Source organism: Amblyomma maculatum, chromosome 5 (assembly GCF_055883805.1).
Source record: "Amblyomma maculatum isolate TAMU_Amacu chromosome 5, ASM5588380v1, whole genome shotgun sequence".
NCBI classification, from domain to species: Eukaryota; Metazoa; Arthropoda; class Arachnida; order Ixodida; family Ixodidae; genus Amblyomma; species Amblyomma maculatum.
The window spans coordinates 96300025-96320819 of record NC_139348.1 but is presented as its reverse complement, the minus strand read 5'-3'; the positions used below and the strand labels follow the sequence as shown (position 1 = coordinate 96320819).

Below are 20795 nucleotides of genomic sequence, written 5' to 3'. Positions count from 1 at the left end.
CTTTCTTGCGCTTGGTGATCTTGTTTCTACAAGGATTGAAAAACTTTAATAGTGTTTTTCACAAAACTTGATTTCTTGCACTTTCTTGTGCAAACAGTTGTAACTTTGAACTGAAGGAACATTTTTCAATGAAACTTTGCACGCTCGTTTTTCTATTACTAACCTGTGCAATGAACTAGGATGAATGAAATCGAATGGTAAGTTTTGATGTAATCATGTTTTATGCCAAGGAATGCAAACAAAAATGACACATTTGGAATTTTTTGTATAACATGATTCCCAATTATCGGATGGCAAAGATCCTAGTTAGTTGCACAGCCTGGTTATTTGGCTAACTCTGTGCCAAAAAGTTTAGAATTTCTGCACTCCATTGGCTAGTTATGAATGTTTGCGTAACAGCCATGTTTGGACCATTTTTTGTCAATAACAAATTCTAGCATAATTTTTGAAACTTTTTTTTGCTTTTGAATATCATATAAAACGATGCTTTATAAGGTCAGTGTGAAATAAAAATTTAAAGGTCAAAATTTAAAAAAATTTTCAAAAAGGTGATGACATACCTTAAAGGTCTGATAGGCGTTTCTCCTAATGGACTTGCAACATTTGCTTTTGAGCTGTTCACAGTGTCCACTTCAGACAGGGACTGTGTCGTAAGGAGTGGCTTTCTAGAGCTGGACTTTGAAGAGAATGATAGTGTGATGGCAGACAAGAGATTTTTATTGAGGATCTCTTGGAAAACAAGAGAAACTAAACATACCCCCCATTTCTAAGAGGTGGAACATTCTCAAAAGGCCAGGTGCAAGAAATGAAAGGGACTGCTTCACTCAGGATACACGTGGAGCGAAGAATACAGCGGATCAAAGGGTACCATATTTTTGACTGATCGATTCTACCTACTCTGCCTCCAGTTATTAATCAAATTTGGACAGTAGCAGCTACCTTCACGAATTTCCAAACTGCTCTAATTCAGCGTCAAAGCAGTACAGATGTTTCGTGGGAGTTTGATAACTCCACGTGAGGCTACGTGATGCACCACTACATATGCAGCAGTGTGTCATCTACCTGGTGTTGTGGTTGCAGCCACATGCCCAGAATGCCACCAACTCGTGCAAAGTTCCATTCCCGCACCACGTCATTCAGAGGATGATGAATTGTTTATATAGTTGATTGGATGACAAAACCAAAGTGAACATCATGCACCTGCATCCCAACACTCTGCAGTGCTGGGCTTGTCATCATGGCAACTGAAATAACTGGAACTTCCCTCCTGTCTGACATCACCCATCGAAGGGCACCAGCTTCGAAGCAGCTTTCCAGTGAAGCTGTGGTTATGAAAGCCAACACTGAGTGAGTGCTTGCGTCAGGCACACTGGTACTACCGTATTTACTCGCATAATGCTCGCACCCCCAGCACTGGGCATCAAAAAGTGGATTTTTTTTTCTCGCGTAATCATCACACCACCAATATTACCACCGCGATAGTCGTCTGTTAGTAGTAACAAGCGCAATCTTTGGAGCGCTACTGAACCTAGCTGGCCTTGTTTTGTGCACGTGCTACCGCGACGATAGTATGCTCGAGTAGATTATCATCGTCATAGGTTATGCTCTTTTTTTTTTTTACCTCCATGATGCTCGTAGTTGTCACCATTTTGCGAGGTGATGTCTCCGCGTCTCGTTGTCATTGTTTCTTCGTTCCATCCGTGTTACTTGCTTTGTTCCACCGTCTACTGGGCTCTTGGTGCCACATCGCGATGAGGCGGTACGAATTTCGAGTATGCGCTACAGCATAGCAACTGCGCCACCAGCAGGCACTTCGGCGTCAACAAGTTCTGCGTAGTATGCTACTGGAAACGGATACTGCAGAGTCGACACGGACTGGGGTCAAGTCTCTGATCAAGAGTAGAACTGTATGGTCGCTGTGAGCATTATACGACGAAACACGGGATGTGATGATAAGGCTGCGTGCGGCAAATAAAGTGCTTTAGCAATTTGTGCTTTTGGTGACCCTGTACTTTTATAACAAGGGTAAGTCCTGCTTGAAAATAATGTTTTGGTTATATTTACAACAGTTCGCCTAAGAATCATGATTCACACCTATTTAAGTTTGCTTTTAGCGCTCCAAAACATTTGCTCGAAAATTTTTCCCGCACAATTACCGCACCCCCCAACTTAGCATCAATTTTCCGCGAAAAAAAGTGTGAGCATTATGCGGGTAAATACGGTACTTCTGTGGCCAACTTATCCTCGGGGCCTCCTACGCGGCGGACGCAGGGCGGCAAATTTATCGCTGGGGCATGTTCACTTTCCCACCTGAGCTGCACCCCATCACATGTGCTCATCAGAGACATGGTGAACTGAGGAGGCATCGAAAGCCCAACGTGTGCTGACATCCAGAGTGGTGATGCTATGCGTAAGCTTCAAAGCTTATGCAAGGCCTTGGCCTGCTGCTCCAAGGAGCTTATTTTCCTGCATTCATGAACTTCAAAAATATTCAATGTTTTTCGAATTTTTATTCAATTGAAAGGCCAACCCCAATACTGTCGCACTTTTATTTCAATATTTAAAACGCATCAAAGTCTGCCTAATCCTATGTTTTTTATTTTGTTTCCTCAAAATGTCATCATTGAAGTTGTACTCAGTTTTATAGCAGTCAACACAGCCGAAGCAGAGGCGCCTGTTTGTGCTCCTTGTCTGCTTCATAATGTAGTGTGCCGAGAATAAAAATAGCAAATGGCGTCGCTGTCTCCTATTCGATTGTTTTCTTTTGCCCCTCGCGACTTCAAGAACAACTCCTGCTCCTCTTTGTTCCAAGCTGAAGTCTACAAAATTTTGAAAGACTGCAAGTGGGCGATTGTCAATGTCTGCGTTAGCATTAGGGAGCGTTTCCCTGAGAAACCTCGGCGTGAAATTCCTGAAGGTTTCGGGCAAGATGTTTGGCATGAGAGCTCAGATATCTGCGGGGTTCTTGAAAGAAGCTGTTTCTGATGGAATAAAATGTCACAAAAAAAGACCTAGCAAAGTGAGAATATCCAGTTTTCATAGTGTGAAGTATGACAGCTACACACCTCACGCCATCCAACCCACATCGTTGTATGGCGAATGCCAAATCTGTACCTTAAACAAAAAACACTCCTATGTTTTTCAAAGCAGTCATTCCAGTTTCGCATTTCAGCTTTCGACCCGGCAATTCTTGAAAGAAAAAAAAAAAAAAAAAAGCAGCTTTAAAAAAAAGAAAAAAACAAAGCTAAGCTGAGAGTCAAACCTTGGCCCGTCACAAAACGAACAAATATGGCCTCGTTTGGTATCACTGAGCTGCGACACGAAGCAGAGCGATAAATTTCTTTTTCTTTTTTTTTCTGTGTATACTACTTCCATACCTTTGGCGGCTAACTACTATGTATAAAATGGAGTATAGGTATGAACCTGCAAACATGAGCTTAGCGTACAACACACCTGTCCCGTTGCTGTGGGTGTATCCCTTCTTTCGTTCTTTAAGAATAAAAGCGAAGACCTGATACCAAAGGAAACTCTGTGAACATACTCGGTTTGGTGCAAGTCCGGCTGCCAGTCTGAAGATGCCTTACTCGAAGTAGGTCATACATATGGGTGTCTCCAGGGGGAATGGAGGAGGGTGCACTGTTTACGGCCTGTAGGTCATACATATGGGTGTCTCCAGGGGGAATGGAGGAGGGTGCACTGTTTACGGCCTGGCAATCATGATCGAGGGACATCATGGCAGGTCAACTGCTCTCAGCCTGCAGGGCAAGAGCAACGTTACGCAAAAAACAGACAACAAAATGTGTCAACAGTAATAAGCTGCAACTACTGCAGCAAGGAAGAAAAAGACATCAGGAAAGTTAGTAATTAATGTCGCCAAACCATTCCCTTGTTATCTGTTAAAGTGCGATCTTTGCTTGCACAATGCCACAAGTCGCATCACATCTAATCAAAGGAAGCTGGTCAAAGGGTGAAACCTACCAAAGACAGCACAGAGTTTCAGAAATGAGAAGAAATGTCACCGGAAGGAAACAGCGATCAACAGGTCACGCAGTGTTGCACGAGATACGAAAAGCAACAGTTGCAGGAAGACGCAACAGAAATGTACAGATAAATTTAGAATGAGTAAGGGAAAACACTACCAAATATAAAGGAGCTCTCACATCTCAGAGAGGATAGCATGTAAGGAACAATAAAGCCCTTTTCAAGTATGTGCAAAATTTAGCTTATTGCACACACAAATATCCCAAGGCAAAACATGCAAGCCAAGCCACTAAGGCAATTCAGATAACATTTATCTAAACCCTGCAGTTGGTTTACTAAACATTTCATGGAAAACACCGTTAATGATATATATTGTCTGCATATAAAGTCATTCAGTGTTAGGCTCTAGTGTATACGATCAATGAACAAGTCAAAGTGAGGACTGTGTGGGGATTCCAAATATACAGCCTTTGCGCTTCTCACCCTAACACTAGCAATTTCGTTGGAGGTTGGGCGTGTGCTACATTATTAGTGGGAAAGACAGCACAGATCTGATCTCTAATGTTCCGTTAGCGACCATTGCACACTGCAGTAGTTCATCTGGGCTGATATGCCCACAAGAAAGACCGGGACTGATGTATATTCGTGGTGTAGTAATCAGCATCAACCCCTTCACATTCGTGGCAGCAGACAGCTGTTACGATTGGAGGCTCAACTGATATTCACACGGGCTTTCCGTGATTTGACAGCAGAAACTCATCAGGAAGCGTCGTCAGGCTAGTGGCACCTGATACACTGATGAAGCAATGACAGCACTAGAGTTTTTGCATTTTATAGTTGAGAAACAAGCTATCAACATTAATCATCAGTGGGTGAACCAAAGGGCTTAACCACTCGTGACTAATCATGCCGTGCAGACACGTAAACGGCAGGAGAGCAGTCTCCCCATTGCCTGCGAGAGGAGGGGGCCCACCTACCGTCAGTACCAACACGGCGGAGACAGATGCCGTGAAATGCTTCAACACAGATATATGGGCAAGTTTGTAGGAATACATGGCTTACAATGGCGCAGAAACACGGACAACTGAGGGAAAAGGGACATAACAAGCACTCACATCAACTTCTCAAATCCAGGAAGGAAAGTACACATTAGAAAACAAAATATGTACACAAAAAAAATAAATAAAAAGAAACAACACATACCTACCCAAATATAAACAAATAAAAATATTCATCAAACCTAAGAAGAATTACGCCTAAAATACCGAAGACAAAACTCGGCTTACATGGTGCAAGCAAAGCTTCCCTCTTTCCTGAACTGAGTAATGAAAGCAAAAATCCTTTTTCACATGAAGCGTGCCTGTCAAGTTGTTGAACTCCTAGGGATGGTGCTACTGGTTGACGTTGGCTAACAATTGGCTAATACTTGGATTACTTTGCCCAGCACACAAGCTCTACCACCAATGAGAAGCAAGAAGTCTCCATCGGCAGCAGCAGGGGGTGACCTTTGTCACCGAAAAAGCTCCCTGGGAGCTTAGGGAACACCTCTAGCAAGGTGTCAGGCCCCCAAGTGATCACATGCTCTCCATTGATATGACATTAAACTATTTAATTGCATTTTTTCAGTTAGGAAACTGGGGATTCCGAACTGCATTTAAGCAGCTACACAGAATGAGTGATGTGTCTTCCGACTTTCTTGTCCTTCTTACATAACTCTTGCATACTCTCGTAAATATGTGGTATGGATCCTCAACTGTTTACCCCTCTCCTTCAAACCCTGTCCCTTCTTGTTGTCCTTTGAACAGCCAACTCCAAGACATCGATGACGCGTTCACATGGCTAATGCGACCAAGGCAAACCGAAAGCCACCAGCATAATGAAGGGTAGTGAAAATCTGCTTCTTCAAATGCTTCAACTGGAACACGTCAGAAAGAGGAAGTATGCCGGAAAGAGGAATTACACCTAATAACATTAATGTTCTTTCAGCATAGCAGTAGTAGGCAGAAAAAAATGCTCCCTAATGAACAGCAGTTGGTATTTTGAGCTGCACTTCCTTAGTATTGTGATAATGAAATCCAGACAATCTTACGTCATTCTAAGTTACTGTCCTACTGCTAGCATATAAAAGATTATTGCCACGGAAACAAAATGATTAATTCTAAATGGTTGCCAAACAATCTGGATGTCAGGGGTTTTGCCTGAAAGTTGTGCAGTGCCTTATTCAGTGCACAGAAATCGGCTGCTTTGTAGTGGAGTTGCAAATGACTTTGAAACAAAGATGACTGACCGCAGAACCAGTGAAGTCCATTAGTAACAATGAAATGATTCACAATATCTATTCATCTGTGACCGTGCTCAGTGGTGATGATATGCAAGAACTTAGTACTTATTTCCAAAACTTAGCACTTATTTCCAAAAATCTATAAACTACACACGGCCTTTCAAGTATCTCTACAACAAGGGGAATGAATGGGCATAAAATAATTTTTTTTTTTTTTTTTTTTACAAAAACAGAGCGGTACTCCATTTTCTAAAGTGCTCAAGCCCTCTGCACAAAATTAATACATGGTTTACCACTAAAACAGCTTCACAGGGATCACACACATACTTATTTTTCGTGAAAATCAAGATTTAAATGAAAAGCTGTGGCATGTGCATGCTCGCATAGCAACAGCATGGGCTGTTCTTTAATTTCTTGAAATTTAATTTAGTTTGCCACTGCAGTCTTACATTTTGACATGCTTCCTGCCATCCTTGAACACAACATGCACTCAATTTCATGTTATGCGGCACATGTCTACGATCCCGAGTCAATTACCTAAGCACCCCACCGGGGTGGCTAAGTGGTTACGGAGCTCGACTACTGTTCCCAAGGATGCGGGATCGAATCCCGGCCCCGGCGGCCGCTTTTCGATGGAGGCGAAAAGCAAGGCGCCCGTGTGCTGTGCGATGTCAGTGCACGTTAAAGAACCCCACGTGGTCGAAATTTCCAGAGTCCTCCACTACGGCGTCTCTCGTAGCCTGAGTCGCTTCGAGACGCTAAACCCCACAAACCAAACCAATTACCTATAAGCATGTTCTTTCTCCATCTTCGCTGAACAAATAAGCTCGCATGGCACTTGAAAGGATGTATCCGTGTATATCAACCATTAGGTTCTAGTAGCATGTTTAGTCTATTCAATACAAAAATACAACTACAGTGACCATGCTTCCCCTCCCGAGTCCACTTCTCGTGATTACGTGACAACCTGCTTTCTAAAAGCTCGCTCTGCCCTTACCTTCTACTCCTGCTAAGTCACTGCAGACAGCACATGCATGAATGGGCCACGACCTCCTCCAAGGTATATTCCTCTATAAACTTAGAGGAGGTCGTGGAATGGGCATGGCAGCGCTTTAGGTCTGATCCAATGAAGTGTCGCCATTCCATGCTATCGTGAGAGAAATAGCAACTCACCAAAATCCTACCTAGGCACATGCTGGTCTCTGGTGCAATTTCCAGCACCAATTCCGTCAATGTGTAAGTGAAGCTTGGATTTCCAGTCGCTTCAGTATCAAGATCAATTAGCGGTTTTCACGTTTTCAATCACTGTATATAATACTCTGATCGCTAGGTCACGTATAACACGCGGAAGACGCAAGTTTACGGTCCTGGCAGAAACCTTCCCCTGCAGCGCGGAATTTACAACTAAATGCGCGTTGTTCCGCATAAGACGAGGGTATAATAAAAGCCTTGCTTACCTGGGCCGATTGGTCTAAAACCAAGTCTTGATAGACACCGGTCTCATGTCAACTTTCGGTAGGCAGAATAGAAAGAAACCTACCCGCACAGAAAATCACCCGGCGCGCGGAACTTCGGTCCACTGGAAATGCGTTCGCTGTCTGCAGGCGGCACCCATTACGTCATGTACGCATGTAGCACATAATTAAACACTTAAACTGCTGCCGCAAATTTTCTTAATTCTCCTCAGAAAGTGCGTGCCACTTTTTTTTATTTTTAATCCGTGCATCCAGCTGGCGAGATACCGAACTTGGCGGTGCCCTGTGGCCCCCTACATCCAAGCCTTGGCCCAAGCTACTCAGTGGCAAGGGCTCAAAGCCTCAAAGCGCATTGAAGCTATTTATTGGTAGGCAGAAAGCATAAAGAGGCACAAAAGGTAGCTGAAACCAAAATTTATTTTTTTGACTAAAATTTGCAAAATCTACAGTTTTGTGGTTGTCGAAAAAGTTTGCTACCTTTTCCTCTCGAACGGCGCTACTGAGATGTTGGCATTTAGCCAGCCACTGTAGCCGAGTCGAACGGGGTTCAAAATCCTCCATGGTTCAAAATAATGGTTCAAACCATGTGGTTCAAACGTTTCATGTTCAAGTCTAGAACGCGGTTCATATGATCATAGCCTCTTCTATTTTAAGTGATTCTAGCTCGTCGAACGCGAGGTCCCCAGCAGAAAGGTGAGCGATCTTGTCAACCTTGCTACCCGCACTTTTGCCACTATACTTTTGCTGCCACCGTACTTTTGCGTCTGACGTAAGTACACGTGCGCGCGCCACGCAATGATCGCACGTGTTCAGCTATGTGCGTTGCCGTAAAATTATCTGCACCGCACCGACCAAAAGAAAAATGACGTTACGGCGCCCGCGCGGGAGCTTTATTGTTATACCTTTGTCGAGAATGTCATCATGCACTTGTAGCAAGCATACGCATACGCATGTGCTAAAGTGAGGTGCGTCGCTGTGAGATCTCTGTTCTCAAGAGTATGCTTTGTTTTTGTTACTAAGGTAGAAAATGCGAAGTACTTATTTTTGTCGGTCTCGAATGCATTGTTTAAAAGGGGGAGAAGAACCTTCAGCCGCTATAATTGGGCCTGATTTCGCATTTTTGGAAGACTAGCCTTTGCTAAAAAAGTTTTGCGGTGATCACAGCAGGAGTACTCGTTGCAAATGAACCTGATAGCCTTTTACTAAACGCTCTATATTCGGCCAATGTAGTGATTAGTCAAAGGAAATTTCACTTCAAGTCCTATGAACATAGATTTCTTAAATGCTTATGTTCATCCATTTTGTTTTTAATGGCCAATTTCGTTGGTGACTTTATTGAGTTAAGTGTCGTCTGCCAGTATTGGCAGCATTCGAAAACATGCACTAGTCATGTAGTTGTTAAGGATGAACTTTTGTGGTCACTAATAACTTCTTTGTAAATGATAGCCGTGTGTGAACATACGGACTGTATAGTCGATGTTGTCTGCGCTGTTTATATAGATGGGAAAAAGGAAAGGAGGTAGTATTATGCCTTGCGGCACACCATACGCTACTTCCACATATGTGAACATTGCCATTCATATTCAACAACTGGAGCTGATTATAAGTTAGTAGCCATTGCGCCACATTCCCACAGCCTAATAGTACGTGTCTCTAGTTTGTGAAACATTTATGTATGTTTGCCCTTCCCCTCCCATTACCATATTAATGGCGACTTCATTAAAAATGTTGGTAATTTCGAGTATTTAAGCATATACTTGTCGTATGAGTGTTCATGGAGCAAGCATATAGACTACTTGGCTAACAAAGCTAGCACTGTAATTTCTTTAAATGAAACTTTAAAACTGCTCCCCTGATGCTCAAGGAATGTTCTGTCTCACTAATATACACCCTGTTCTAGAATATGCCTGCCCACTCTGGGACCCACATGTGCACAAGCTAATTATAACTTTGCCTCCAGAAAAACAAGCATTAAAACTGAGCTCTGGTAGCAGCCCCTGTACCAAGGAAACAATTCTCGAGTGAAATTTTTCCACGGTGTATATATTGGTGACACTGGAAAAGACAAAAGTGGTTACCTGAGGGCCCCACACTATATTTCCTTAGAACTGAGGATCCCAAAAAAGTTTGAAAGATTACTTGCCGCACAAATCCCTTTGCCCATTCATTTTTCCCTTTCATATTCCTGAGAGTGTAGTCAGCGTTCCATCTGCCTTGTTTTCTTCAGCCCTGCATGAAGTCTGTTTTCTGTCAGTTTTCACCGTATTCATTGTGAATTTCATTGTATATTAGTCACATTATTTTGATTAATTGTTTTTGGGTTTTTTTTTTTTTTTCTTTTTGTCCTTGACTTTTCCATATTATGTATAGTGTGCTGTTTGTAATCCCCCTACACTAATGTCCTATGGGCAATTTGGGTATACGCATAAATAAGTAAATAATTGTCACCTGGTGAGGGGATGGTAATGTCAACTAGTTGCTTTGCAGTTGACAAAACTTTGCAGAATTCTGTTTTCTAAAACACATTGTTCTTCCCCACGCAAGTTGTGATATGTTTCAGAATAACATGCACAAGAATTTTGCAAGGTGCAGAATTTATTGAAATGGAGTTACAGTTACTAGAAGGGTTATCAAAACTGCCAGATTTAGGAATAGGAATATTTCATTTATTTTCAAAATGCACGGCGATTCACTAGTTTCTAGAGATTTCTCATAGGCAAACCTGAGGTGTTTGCTCACCCATGATGCACAGCTTGTAAGCAAACGATTAGGAATATTGTGAGGGCCACTTGCTTTTTAATATCAATGCCAAGTGATAAGGACAGGGTCCCATATGTCAGCAGGGAAGGCAGGTTTAACATAACAGTCAAACTCTTCCGCCCTAAGTAGAGCTTCACTTGGTAGCTGATTAGACATTCCTCATATGAGGCAAATTTTCCATCTTATTTGTGTCCTGAGGTGAATTTTTATTTACCTTGCGTAAGTGAAGTTTGCCTGCCGGCCATTTCCCTGATTACTCTTTGAGGATGTCTGAACAGCTCTGTAATATTCTTCCTGTTCTTAGGGAACTTTGGAATGACTATCAGCCTTGCTGGATAGTGCGGGGTAACAACATTTGCCTGGAACCAGAGAAAATGCACTTCACACATTTGGTTTGTATATTCTTCATTTTAATATCACTAATTCCTGTCCTAGCCTTAGCTGAGCACAGTCACTAAAGTTTATGAATGAACCTTGTCATCTCAAAGTTTGTGACATATCGATTGCATGTCCTGTACTCATTTCTGTATGGAGCATCAAACAAGTTCTCATGTCGCTATCTTCCCAGTAAGGAACATTTTTTTCAGCCGAATATTTGGCATTGTCGTGTGGAATTCATGAACAAAAATGGAGTGTGAATGTATGCCTTTTGGCCACCTTTCAACTACTCGTCATGGTCGCATTTTCTGCGAAAACTGCAGTGGCTTTTGTTATTTTATTTTTTGCTGCGATAGCTTTAAAGGCTCTGTTGTCCAGAAAATCCAGTATAGGCAATGCGAGCAGAAAGTCGTCCTTGTGGCTCTGTCAGCTGATGCTGTTGGAAAGTGACTGGTCATAGTGTTTTGCGATGTCATATGACCACATGACATGGCTGATTTGGCAGGAGCTGCCGTGTCTCGTGGTTCTCATTTCCGATGGGAGGGTGAGGGAAACCTGACCGTTCATGACCCTTGCATTCAGAGTCAGTCATGCTACCTTCGAGGTCACTATGTCTGTGCTGGTTGGTCTTCTGTATAATTTGATAGGTCACGACTGAATCCTAAGGAGTGTGTGTGCATGTGGGTATGCAAGCTTCTAGAGTCGCATGCACATTGCTAGCCAACAGAATGGGAAGGAAAAATTTGATCTGCGGGCAGCAGTCTCCCAGTGCGAGGTGCCCAAGCTGTCGGTGGTCTTCAGGAGTCATCTCCAGGCCATTCGGGAAAGAGCCAGTGAAGGCTTTCTGCCACAGCAGCTGCAGGTGCCAATGTCGGCATCCACTCCACAACACCTTGTGCCAGAATGCCATGGCACACTGCAAAGTGCCATTCAGCTGGACGATGGACTGGGCAAAATTACTAGGCAGCTTCTGCAACATGTGCTGGAATTCAACATGGTGAGAGGCATCTTGATTGTATGCATGCCTTAACAGCCGTTCCTCAAAGTATCTCTCCCATGTTGTAATGATGAAGTCCGCCAGGCATTGTATGCCTTTGTGCAGCATAGCAGAATGTCATTCAGGATTTTAATAGGTGATGGCGATGTGGCCGTACCCATTTTAACAGGCTATCACCCGACGAATCTGACCCAAAAATGAGAAAATCACGAGAACAAAAAAACGCCTCGGAATAGTTAGTTGTTTATGTCGTGCGTCCTAGTTGTGTCTGCAGAGTAAAGGAGCACCCAGTCATGTTTATGATGGAGAAAGGTATTTGCCCTGTTTACAAAGGCTTTATGCTTGAAACAGCGGAGTTTTTCTTTTGTTTTCTTCATCTCATTTGCTGTTTTGTTGTAAAGAAGCTGAAACTAGAACACAAAGAGTGCATGATGAACTCACTTGTGAATTAGACACTTTATCCCAGTCAGGGCTTGACTTATAGGACAAGCAGTTTTATCGTACAAGCAATTTTCTGCCAAGTGGACGCTCTTAATGCTTAGAGTCAATCACCATAGAAGGTTTTCTAGGCCTGCATCATTTTGAATTGTGAACAAATTTTCAAGAAATTTAATTGATGGCACCACATGTAACTAGCCGCATAAATTTTGTGTCAGCAATAAAAAAAGCATAAATAATATTGCCCTGCCCACATCACCTAAGCCACAATGGGCTTAGGTGGAATATATATTTTACTGATATTTTATGTTATGGGTGGTATATATTGTAACAGTTCCTCTAATGCACGTGTCAATATATTTTACTGATAGAAACTGCAAATGTTTCCATAGAAAAGAATACTCCCCACCTACCCCCCAGAAAACAGATCAGGTGGAAAGCAAAAGTCCTACCCCTTTCTGATACTGTGTTCAGTGGCTACAAATTTGATATGTGACGATGTGAACACTCATTAAGACTGTTGGCAGGAAAAAGCATGAAAATTTCAGAGTGATACTCGGGTTTGTCAAATAATCCTGCTTACTCTCGGCTGTGTACTTGGACTTGTTTTCTTGCAGCTTTAAAGACTGGTTGCCTTGTGGGCAATATTTTCTGCCTTGACATTCTTGGTGCCACCTGTACACATTCCTGGGTGGTGCTTTCACTGTTGCATTTGCCAGTAATGTAAGGCTCATTTGGCTTTCCAGCAAGAATGTTCTCGGGGCGGCTTATGGCTTCAGCAGTTCTCATTCCTTCATCAAAATATTATAAACAGACTAGAGGGCTTTTTCTACACAATAATGGGTCATTCTTTTTCGTGTGGCTGTCCACTTTTTAAATTTTAATATGCAGCTTCGCCGGGCAAGAATTGTTGCAGCCTGATGTTTTGTCACGTGAATTATGGAATTTCCACACCATGTTGAAGGTCATCCTGCCAGAATAAGAAAAAAACAATATTGCACGTTCGAAATGTGCATGGTGGCTCAAATAAGCTTGTTCACTGCCGCAACAGGACTTGCCTTACGTTGTACAAATCAAGCAAGCCATATCCTTTGATATCAGTTCACAAAGTTTCACGTCAATTCATCACTCATCACTACTTAATATTTTGTCTCGAAAAAAAAATATTGCTCTCCCCGCACCCTCTAAGCCACAATTGGCTTTGTAGCAAACTGCAGCCAAATACAGCTCAAGAACATATTGACAAGCACCCCTCGAAGAAGAAAGCCCTTGTCAATGGTAATGACCGATTCTTGTGATGTTGTGGTTAATCCCCTTTGATTGCACATCTGCCATTCATCTGCGATTTTAAGCTATGGAAGCGCTTGCGCTCTACACCGCTGATTGAGGACCTCCTTTGAATGGCAGTTTTGTGGCATTCTTGAGTTGCACCCAACAATAGGTAACCTAGGGTCATAAAGGATAGCTGGCGTCAAACACTAAATAAACATTTTGAAAACGAAGCAGGGCACACCTTACAAGTCGACTCAGTCCACAGGGAGGCAGTGAGAGAGAACACTGTGCATTTTGTTTCGGAAGCATGTTTTTTTCCCTACAGCTGCTTCCACACATAATTCCTGTCTGTTCTCTTCTCTTAGGTTCGCTGCAGTAATAGTTTCGCCTTTACAGTTTGTCATTACGGCAGAAGGTTTAAATGGGCAGGATGCTAGGACATAGAACACACAACAAAACTGTTGTTGCATTGAATACTTATGGGAACCTGAAGAGTTATTTTCATTGTTGTCCTTCGCCAAATGGACAAATTGTTCGCATCATAAACCTTCGAGTCCAACCAGCACTTGCCTTAAAATCTTTGCGAGGTATACTCTTTGCACATGCCAGCTCTAGTGCCTTGAACCACAGCATGTTGGTCGACAGAGCATACCTGTTGTTTCGCAGCTTCGAAACATAGCTTGCGAGATCAACTTCAAGGTCCGGGAATTTGCAGGGCTTACCCCGGAAGGCGCATCTAGTGCCGGAAGGCGTGATTCCGTTCTCTCAACGGTAGGTTCCTCTGAGCAGCGTCACCTGGCGACAGATAGCGGAAATATTGTAAACATTATTAAGAGCATTTTTAAAGCCTGCCATACTCGTTGCCTTAGTGACGCAGTGGATTAACATTACTTACCTGAGCACTTAGCGAATAAAATATATATTCGAATCCCGCATTTGTAAATTTTTTCCCAAATTTGTTTTTAAATTGCAATATTAAGATAAGCTACTAATATCTTTCTGGAGGGTGTTCCCCTTTAAGTTGCATCATATGATGTTTTTAATTCTTAATAGTCACAAAACCTGCCGTGAACACAGCCGCAAGACAACACAATGCCAACGCTTACACTATTTAATAATTTTCAACGTAATCATTTCCTGCCTTTAGTGAGTGTATGTTACCTTTAGGTTGCGTTCAAACCACGGTGTAGTTCAGACACACCTCTCATTAACAATCGCCGTTTAACCCGCTCAGACGCAGCCAGTGACGAGAAAGAAGTTGCGGGACCCTACTGTTGAGCAGACGGAATTACGCTGCCGGAAGTGCTCGCCGACTAATCTGTCTGGTTGCACCAGCGTGGCACATTTTTCTCGTCGACGTCAAAGTGCCTAGCTGCTGCACGCTTACTGTCATCCAGGGCATAGTCTGCGACTTTTAGATTAAACGCTGCTGTATAACTGTTCAAGTACTTGCCCATCCTGGCCAGGTAGGATGGCTATGCACACACGCAAGTAGACCAGCCAGCGTCTGCGTAGGCTTGAGCCACCAAGCAACCTCCAAAGGGGCAAGATAAACATGAGGAATACGAGACGACGCCTGACGAGGCATCGCTGGGGCTGACGCTTAACAAAATAAAAAAAGAGAGAAAGCGGATGGCGTGCAGCCGCTGTTCCGATGCGTGCCACATTTCGGACTGCCGCGTAAACACGACCCGGCGAGTGCGGGCCCATTTGGCATGCGCTTTGAAAAAGGGGGGTGCGACTCCTACACGAATAAATTCTAGTATATATTTTAGCAGTTTTATCTACTCAAAAACGGGGGTGCAACCCTTACAGGAGTTTATACGGTAAATGTCCTGCTCATGGCATCCCACGGAGCTAAACCCGGGACAAACCCGCTATGGCGCTTAGACGCCGGCATTTGGATTTCAGAGAGAAGGATCCATTTACAGCTTCAGAGCTATCTGCGGCCAAGACCTCCAGTGATGATGGGTCACCTGTTAGCTGGGAACAGTGGGGGGACCAAGGAGAACCAGCAGCAGATCCCTCAGAGAAAAATGCATCCTGTCTGAAACCTGGTGGAGAGGAGCATTGCATAGCTCTGCCCTCTGTGAGGCAGCCTGTTGTTTTTGTGAAAGACGTTTTGAGGCCGGAGCTCGGGACGGACCACGTTGAGGTGGGGGAAAAGGCAGCAGCCAATACTGATCGAGTTCTTGCCACTTCGAAAGTGTGTGTGGATTCTTGGGATCATGCGGCTGCAAGGCAGCTGTACGAGGTCTCTAAGACAAGGCACAGTGGCTGAGGCCAATCGGTGGTAGCTGCCACAGAAGATGACCTCCTTGGTGATCCAGTTATATTAAACGAGGGAGCTGAGCCATTGGTCAGACAGAAACTTGTGGATGGCAGCTCTCCTCATTCTAGTCGATTCAGGCAGGCGACAGTGTCCCATCAGCCATGCACCCTCAGGTGTGGCCGTGCAATGGGACAGGTACCTGAGCTGCAATGCAAGTGATTGGTTGCCTGTGTTTCTTCCATCTCATTTGCATCAGAGTGAAGAGAAGCTATCCAGCCGGCGGGAACGGATGTGTCATGTTAGGCGTGCACAAAGTTCCATACAAGTGTGCACAGAAGTGCAGTAGCTTGAAGGAGCTCATGCCCTTAGAAACAGCAACTTATAAAGCGAACAGTGATCCTGTTGCTACTTCACTGTCCATGATAAGTACTACACAGGAAGCGTCAGTGCTTAAGCCATGGGTTGCGCCATTTTTAACCTGCTCTGCATTTTCGGGGCCTTCGTCATCTGCTGCAATGAAGCTCAGTACGGCCAGCAGTGCCTTTCCTAAGAGCCCAACCAATACCATATATGTTCCTTGTAGTTCAACTTGTGGCAGTGCTTCCAGCACTGCCTTCACTGCTCGCTGGTCTGTACCCATTAAAAGTCTTCGGTTTTGTGCTGTGGTTATGTGCTGTCAATTTTCCTCTCTTGATAGGGGTTAATTGTTGGGCTAGTTGGGTGCTGTTCTGCTGATTCTGTGTAGCGGATGTCATTGAAGCTGTCCTTGGGCTGTCCTTGGCAAGGTCTCTTCCGTTGTGGCTAGGAATTTACATTGAGACGGAGCGAAGCACATATTGTGGTGTTTTGATGGTTCCATATTCAGAAAGACTTCTTTTACTTGATGGCCACGTGACTGTAGCTCTGGTATGGTGTGGCACTGATGACATATTGATGTTGTGGTGCATTTGGGCTCCTGGATGTCAGTTTGTGTTTGAGATGCTGCACTGACTGTTCAGCGTCTGTGCCATTGATGACATTGACGACACCTACATTGATTACTAGTTGTAATCTTGTGTTTGTGGAGCTTGCGGTCGGGATGTATCTTGCTCGGAGGAGTGTTTCTTGCAGAGTTGCTTTTCACATGGTGGTGATGTGGCGTCTCATGTCGTTTACTTTTTCATATAGGTGCTCTTTCAAGCGGTGAGCATATGAGTCATCGAGAGCTACTGTCAGGTGGCATTGTTGAGGTCAACTGCAGTTTGTTTGCTGTCCTGACAAGTAGCTACTTGTTTGTTTGGGTCTGATTGAAATGGGCTGCTTATGGGCTGCTTTAATTTATGGGCAAAAATTGCATATGAAGGCATTACCGTTTGCTTCCTCTGGGGAGGCAAATAGGGAGTCCTCTAATAGTACCAGCTGTCACAGCTGCCACATTGGACCATTAAGTTATCTTTAGGCGTTGCCTTCTTTCATGTCCCCTTTTAGAGGCCTGCCCATGTTTTTTTCGCTTCGTTTGGGCATGCGATAGATGCTGGGCTATTGGGAAGGGGTCAGGGTTTGCTTGTACACTTTTCGAACAATGCTAGTTTTCATTGGCTACTTGGCTTTCAAAGTGAACTAAAGTTTTGTGATGCTTAAATATAGGTCGTTTATGCAAGTTTGGTGCATATGTTTGCAACTTTATCCTTGCCAACGGCCCTAATGTCCTTGATAAGATGTTTGTATTTATTTAGCCAGCTGGAGTTGAACGGGGCTTAAATGTCACAAGTTCAAATCTAGTACACAGTTCATATGGTCATAGCCTCCTCTATTTTAAATTACTCTAGCTCTTCGAACGAGAGATGAGATGGCGAGCTTGTGAACCGTGCTATTGCACTTTTGCATCCTTTGGATCGCGTGCGCTCGTATGGAATGATACTATGTGCTCATAGCTATGTGCCTTGATGAAAAATAAGTGGCACCCACCCAAACAAACTCTGTTGCCTTCTGTCTGTCTAGCTCATTGACCGATCTACGTGTGAAAAAACATGCATGGAATACACAGTTCTCGCAGAAGGCTGATCTCTTACTTGAGAGGCCATTCTAATTGAATAATGTGCCTGAAACGAACGCCTCAACAGCTTGTACACAAATCCTATGCACGTGAAGTGCAAGAGGCAGCTTCTTCGCCAATGCAATCTCAAGGTGCTCAAGTACAGTTGTGTCAAGATGGTGGTTCTCTATGGCCCGCTCTGGGAAGCACATCGATGATTATGACGATGTGGTTGTCTCTTTGAATCAGGTGGGAGTCAAGAAATAAAATGAAACCCTAGCCGGTAAATGTGACACGTACACTCACACTCATAAGCAGTGCACGGGGGAAGGAGTAGCGGAGATAAAAAAAAATTAAAGGTTAGTATCGAACCAGTGGCTACAACTACGTCAAGCGGTGCTTCGGCACTGTCGGCACTGCTGAGCTTGTTTGTTGCCCGTCCTCGTGTGGAGAGAATCCAAGCGTCTCCAGAAACGTGCCTCTTGCCTGCGGTAGCATCAGCAACTTTCTGTAGCACTGAACGATATGTTCTATCTCCTCCCCTGTAGCACATGCTCTACACAGAATGCATTTGACTTAAGGATCAAAGCGCTTGCTAAACGGAAGCGTCTGCATAGTACCTGCATGTGCCTTGATCAGCAGGCGACTACCAACGCTGTTGTCATTAAAGCTCTCAAGGTGGATATCCTGCTTGCACGAGTGACACAATTCCAGCGTTGGTTTCGCCTCCATGTCTTCTGCTCCTGTGTCCGCACCTGGGAGTCAACTTCCCCTTTTTTCATATTTTTTGTGACATTTGGAAGCGTTTTCCTGCTGGTTCGAACATTTCCGCATGCCTTGGTTTTTTTATGTTGAAGGAAAATGAACAATGCTGGACAAATAGTATACCAATTATCTACAAAAAGTGAATGTCCTTTTTCAAGGTAGTAGTCTTCAAGGAGCTCCAGAATGACAGAGCAAGAAAATCCCAAATTTTTTACCATGGTTAAGTTAGTTGTGGCTCCAGTATACACAACAAATTTCAGTATGTAGCCGGTTTCGACATTGCAAAGAACAAACAACTTGACTCCAAAGCAGTGCCTCTTGGAACGAATGTATTGCCTAATGACAGCCACCCTTTTCATGGCATTATAGACTGATCTATACACAGGTCTTGGTGGGAAATCAGTAAACTACAAAGCTTGCTCTGAATTGCTTCCATAAATGGCCGCACCGTCCTGAGCCACTCTGCGACATCTGTGGAGTCGCTCAAATGCAGGAGCCGTAGGAGGAGCAGGAAGCGGTTCAACGAAAAAATTGTAAGAAAAAATGGTGTACGCAACATAGGATTCGTGCTCCAGTAGTCTTGAAAGGAATTCTTTCTGATCAATCCCATCAGCAGAACAAGCAAAAAAGAAAACAGTACATTTCTGCCACATCTGTGGGGATCCATCCGAGCTTTCAGCCACGACATGCGCGAAACTCGTTCACCTGTCTTCACTCGTGTAAACCGGTTAGTTTCGCTCACGATCCGTGAAACGATTGCCTGATCAAAAAAAGCTTGAAATAATCAGCTTCTTGCGCATCCGGTGGAAGAGTTGTGCTCGCGGACGATCCAGAATGTGATGAGTCGAAAGGAAACAACATCGGTGAGAAATTGCCTTTCTTCCACATAGATTCTGCTTGCTGCGCACACTTCTGGGATAACGGCCCGACCGTTTCAGCATCAGAATCTGCTGATGCTGAACTCACCTCTTAGTCGGATGAGTTGCTGTCAGAGTCCGAATTCGAGCTCTGCTCATATTCAGTCGGAAGAGCTATCGCTCCAGTCCGCAGTCGAAGGTCCCGCGCGGTCAGCCATCCTAAAGTAACGCTCACGGAGGGTACACTTTCACTGGCTCGCACGACGGAGATATGGCAAATCGAGAAATGAAGATGCTAAAACAACCTCGCTTACTGCTTCTGTGCATGCGAGGGCGCGGCGAAAGCGAAAACGGCAATCGAGTAATGTGTCGGTTTATTGTAGGCAAAAGCATAAATCGAATTGTGTCGGTTTTATTGGAGGCAAAAAGCAGTGATCGACTGCCTGCAGCCACAAAGTCACACTATTCACGCCTTGCTTATCTTGGTCACTTGGTCATGTAGGGGCTTTATTGGCTTCGTGTCACTTCATCAGGTCAGCCATGCTGGAATTAAAGAATCTGCAGTTAGCTTTCCACTCGTAAATTTATCCCATGGTAGAGAAACGTGATGACAAGTTTTTCTTAGGCATAAAAGCCAACACATCAACATTGCACTAACCTTGGTCTCACATTGGGGAAATTGGTTCCAACGTTGCAGCTAGCTACCATCGTCCTAATCGTGGCTTCAATAAATGTCCTGCTCGTGGCATCCCACACACCTACACCCGGGTCAAATCTACTATGGCGCTTCGACGCCGGCATTTGGATTTCAGAGAGATGGATCCATTTCCAGCTTCAGAGCTGTCTGCGGCCCAGAAATCCAGTTACGATGGGTTACCTATTTGCTGGGGACAGTGTGGGGACCAAGGAGAACCAGCAGCAGGTACCTCAGAGAAAAATGCATCCTGTCTGAAACCTGGTGGAGAGGAGGATTGCATAGCTCTGCCCTCTGTAAAGTAGCCTGTTCTTGTTGTGAAAGACGTTTTGAGGCCGGAGCTCTGGAGGGACCACGCTCGGGTAGGGAAAAAAGCAGCAACTGATACTGATTGTGTTCTTGCCACTGTGAAAGTGTGTGGGGATTCCTGGAAACATGCGGCTGCAGGGCAGCTACCAGGTCTTGAAGATAAGCTACTGTGCTGCGGCGGTAGCTGCCACAGAAAATGACCTCCTTGGTGATCCAGCTATATTGAACAAGGGATCTGAGCCATTGGCCCAACAGAAACTTGCGGATGGCAGCTCTCCTCATTCTAGTCGATCCAGGGAGAC

The 20795-nt window shown here is 44.2% G+C and overlaps 1 long non-coding RNA gene across 6 annotated transcripts in view; it reads left to right on the top strand.

Annotated features, from left to right (window-relative positions):
• Positions 1-8195: 8195 nt before the first annotated feature.
• The window catches only part of LOC146188839 (uncharacterized), a 121843-nt gene continuing 109243 nt past the window's right edge, over positions 8196-20795 (top strand). Inside the window, exons 1-4 of one of the 6 annotated variants that reach the window (XR_014707604.1) lie at positions 8196-8430; positions 10802-10889; positions 11634-11872; positions 16111-20186. This is a non-coding gene — a long non-coding RNA (uncharacterized LOC146188839). Of the gene's footprint in view, positions 8431-10801; positions 10890-11595; positions 11873-16110; positions 20187-20795 lie in introns of those variants that run through there. The other 5 variants (XR_014707603.1, XR_014707601.1, XR_014707600.1 and 2 more) reach the window with 5 other exon arrangements.